Source organism: Amblyomma mixtum, chromosome 3 (assembly GCF_055824585.1).
Source record: "Amblyomma mixtum isolate Tamu chromosome 3, ASM5582458v1, whole genome shotgun sequence".
Lineage (NCBI taxonomy): Eukaryota > Metazoa > Arthropoda > Arachnida > Ixodida > Ixodidae > Amblyomma > Amblyomma mixtum.
In genome coordinates, this window is record NC_143014.1 from 325,282,048 (window position 1) to 325,286,943 (window position 4,896).

Sequence of the window (4,896 nt, forward strand, 5' to 3'; positions counted from 1 at the left end):
GTTCAAAGAGCCGACCGTCGAATGATCAAGTGACAGTCCACCTTCCGCGTCTACTACGGGGCTTCAGATGTCCAGGAGCGCATGCTAACGCAGAACAGAACTGCTGCAGAGCAGCTTTAGCAGAACCGACGGCGTATGCTAGCGCTGATAGTTGATCAAGCTAGTCTCACTGTATACACGCGTGAGCCAAGGAAACACATAAGGCGCTCCTTGTGTTTCGCTTCAAGCTGTTCTTAAACAACATTAGTGACCTGATTCTTATGTTTCCCAGTAAAAAAATAACAGTTGAAATGGTTCAGTTTCAGAATGGTTGGAATGGGGCTCCAATTCAATAGTCGAAATGGACTCTCAATTAGGCCAGTTAAACTGCTAAGTGGTAAATGCGAGTAGTAAGACCCAGTTCGTCTTACTACTCGCATCCAACTGTTCCCTTGAACTGGGAACAATGTATCCCTGTGAGCATTTGCATATCCAACAAACAATGCGTACTAATAAGGTTTGTATAATAAAATATATGAGAAGCTTAATCTGCTAAAGTGTATTCATCGTCTCCACTCTCAATGCGGTCAAACTAAAATAAAAAAAAAAACGTGCTTCATGGCCAAGCGCCAAAGGCGCAAGCATGTGAGCCTCATAAATGAGTATATAAGGGGAAGCAGAAGTATTCTCTTGATGAACATATTGAGCGTATGCTATTAGTGTTTAAATAAACGTTTCTTGCCTGTTATGTAAGCATGTCTGCTGGTGTTTATTTCCATGAAAAGATGTAATTCTTATTTTCAATTCCCTGATAGAAGTCTCTGCCAGCAATCCTCACAAATCACTTTTCCTATTGCACAATAATAACAGGTCAATAAAGCCGTAGAAATACTTGTTACATTGTGTAATTTGGTCTAATGGTTCCAATTGGTCGGGTGACTATATAAGACAACTGGAACCTGGCGGAAGGTCCACTTGGTTCCAGTGAAAATTACCACTGATTTTTTTTACTTGGTTGACATTACATTTTTCACAGTAAAATTATAATGAGTGACTACAACGTTAAAAGTGATAAAAGTCGGAAATTGATTATTATATCCTCCAGCCTGTGGCATAAAACGAGGCATGTGACAGTTGGAGCAACAGCTTAGCTTGCGCATGTTGGCAGTTGTGCACTTACCTAGTGCTCTTGTACCCTTCTGAATACATGTTACAGAGCATTCATTTGAGCGCTTTCAATGAATGCCATTCTGTTAACTATGTTTCTCCTAAACTTCAAAGTTACATTGGGACGCAGCAACCACAGAGAAGACAGTTCTTGCACTATGAATTAAGCGGTCACTCACGCGGTCTGCAGTCGAATTACAACCCAGATTTTCGGCAGAGATATAAATTGACGTCCCTCCAAACAAGAAGAGTCGTTTCAAGCAGGCGAGTGTCATATATGCATCGAACTCAAGCACCTGTGCCAGGCGCACCCATAAAAGCGCCAGCGAAACGAGCGACAGAAAAAGTTGGGCGCATTTAAGCTCCACCCGACAAGTGTGACGCGACAGCGTTAATGAGCACACACATGCAGAACTGGTCCTTCTCTGCTGCACATTCCAGATCGCTGGGAGTCCTCGTACCTCTGCTGGCGCAGTGTTGCAGAGGTCGAGCTGCCGGGGCAGCCGCCGGATGGGCCTGTGCCTCCCTTGTCAGACGTCCTGAGCAAATTGAGACGACATCACAAGGTCAGTTCAGAAAATATCTGTGAGGATTTTTCGCTCAGGCCATAGGGTTTTCCGCTGAACGAGACCCTTAACGCTAAAGCATTACAAGGCCCTCAGTACTGGTGCTGCTACTTGCGGCCCTGCTTTGCGTAAAAGTCGCACTAACTGGCTGCGCCCCATGTCACTATTTTACCATCTCTTTCTTGCACTGTGCTAATGGCGTTATTTTGAGTACGTGTGCGCAGCTAAGCACTATTCTGCTGTTTGCTAGTTGAGCTTAGTTCATTTCTACATAGAGACTCGTTTAATTAACAACAGAACAGCCGCTGATCTTTGTGTGGAAGACAAATTTAATTCTAAATTAGGATGTTACTAGTGAAGGGGTGCGTTTATTATGTGTCCTCGTAGAGACCGAGCCGCCGTGGCAGGTCTTGCAGCGTACCAAGAGAGCGGGGCAACTTCTTTGCTTTCAGGTGGCGGTGGTGGTGAAAACACTTATTACGAAGGGACAGGAGGTATGTTGGATCAGCCCGTAAGGAACCGATGCTTACAAGCACTAGGTTGAAGGTCCTGAATTCTGGACCGCAGTGGCGGTGGTCGCCGCCCCGGATCGCCCGACTAAGGCACGTTGGTCCTGTAAGTCGCGGCAGCCGAGTGAGTAGGATCGCCTTCCAGTCCTCCCGGGTTAGGTCGGGGATGGGGAGAATAGCCGGATTGGAAGGGCAGGTCCACACCATGTGATAGGTGTACGAAGTACCCGCTCTACAGTGCGGGCAGCTTCCGTTAAAGGAGGGGTCAAAATGTTTTAGTCTTGCCTGGCACAGAAATGTATTGGTGAGAAGGAGGAGAAGGAGCCGCTCAACCGTCTTCTCGAGGCGTTTACATGGGCGAGGGTAAACGCGATGACTATCTTGATAGTATGTTGCAATATCTTTTAAAGTGTATACCTGATTAAAATACTGTGCGCTCTGTCGGTAAGCCCGCGCAACCATCAGGCGCAGCGTAGTGTCGCGCATGCCGGTAACGAAACCCGCTACAGTTGGTACACTGCAGTTTCCCCGGTGGCAAAGGAGCCAGCCAACGTGGCGGCTTATGGAGAACAAAAAAACAAGAGGGTCGTAGCAAGGCTTCAATCGATTTACGGTGATGGTTTCGCGGCCGTCAGAAAATGAAGGAATGTCGGTATCAGTCATGACAAGAAGGGGAGAAAAGGCAATTTCCGCTCTGGCGCAGTCAATAACGGCGCGATGAGTCGGAAGGAAGTCGCATCCTAGGATGATGTCTAGGACAAAACATCTTGAACGAGGACACGGACCGTGCACGCGTCTCTGGTATGAATGCGCTGTGAGGAAGCAGTGCGGAGTTAAAAGTCGGAAAGCGGAATGGTAAGTTTGCGGCGGAGTACACGGCAGAGAGCTTCACTGAAGGCGGATACTCCAGCATCTGTGTCGACGAGAGCGGGAACTGTGGCGTCTTCCATGAACACGGCGATAGCAATAGGCGGGACGACACAGAATGCTCGAGGAGTTCGAAACAAGCGCCATTCTTGCCACCAGAACTGCGCCTGTTATAACACCGCAGCGTCGGAGAAGGGGTACGGCGACGAGTGGAAGGCGAACGGCGTAATTTTGGCGATCTGGGGACACAAAGGGGCGACCGGGTGGCCTTCTCGGCGAATATGGAACTCGGAATCGTACGCGTATGAGCGCAGATCGAGTGTAGAGGGCGGAACGCGCTGGCGGCAAAGCCGCGTGACATGACCGGGCAGACCACAGGTGGATAAGATCGGTCTTTTGTCCGCACTACAAGGGTTCCTAGGATGTGAGCGAGCTCTTGAAGACAGAGCATGAGACGGGGACTATGACGGCGGAGGAGGCCGGAAAGAAGAGGCGGCGTGGTAGGAAACGGGTGCTGGCTGATGTCGCGGCCTGGCCAACGCTTGGGGTACACCAAGGATGTTGTCACAGTGTATTCATGTGTGGGAGAACAGGGCTAGACGGCAGCCCATCATCAACCTGGTCCTGCATGACAGAGCGTATGTTATAGGGGATAAAGACGGGGCTGAGTCAGGAAAGCGGTGGGGGGGTCTTGGAAATGTGAAATGAGGGACAGTTGTCGTCTAATCTCTTTGACTACGAAGGCTTTGATTTGATGGAGGAGAGGAGGGTCCTCAGGAGTGGGGCCGCCCAGGGCCACTGTGGAGAGGGCCTCGTCCAAGACACCAGAGCACCGCGTACAAGCGCGCTGCTTGTGCAGCTAGTCGTAGCCCTGGCAAAGCTTAATGACCTCTCTGACGGAGGTAGGAATTTTCGTGAGGGGCATCTGAAGTGAGTCGCCAGCAATGCCCTTGAAGATGTGATGAATCTTGTCTGCTTTATTTAGAGATCAGCATTAAATGTATCACATTTTGGCATGCCAGACGATGAGTGCGCGAATTGAAGGTCGTCGACGTAGACTAAATACACATTTGATTCGGAGATTATTTTCGCCATGGAATTCATTTTTTTAGACAAACAGCGTAGCCCGTAAAATGTTCCCGAGAGAAGTTCCTTGAAAGGGTGGCAATGAGACGTGCTTGAAATAAACGGTTGGACAGAAAGTCGCTCAAGCATTTCCGCATCCTTCAGAGGATGCCAAGGTCTGTCTGGTCGCGTAGGCTCCCAAACCTTTATGCTCCATCATAGGCATTCTCCAGGTCAATAAAGTCGGCAAGGCAGTGTCTTCAGTGTACAAAAGCTTCTCGAGCTGTATTTTCGAGCCGGACCGAATGACCAGCTTTTGAGCACGCTTTTCTAAAGCCGCAGTGACGCTCGTCAATAAGCACACGGAATTCAAGAACAACCTAATATTCAGAACTCTGCCAGGTTTCAAGAATGGCACAATAACGGTTTTTTTCCCAAGCCTCTAGGATTTCTCCTAATACCCATACCTTCTTAAATCATTTCATTGCTGCCTCGACAGGGTGTTCAGGCAGTACTTTTAACTGATACTTTTGTAAATAGGAAAGATTATGGGTGGCCACGGGGCTCTCCATAAGAGGGGAGGAGGGGTGCGGGGGGGGGGGGGGCAAAGTTCATGGTAGCACCCTTTCATGTCTTTTGAGTAGCAAGGAATAGTAATACACAAAAACTGCGCCCTCTCGCCTATGCCTATTAGGGCACCCAATGCACCTTGCCCCCGCCCCTTCTTGTGCACCGCCTATAAC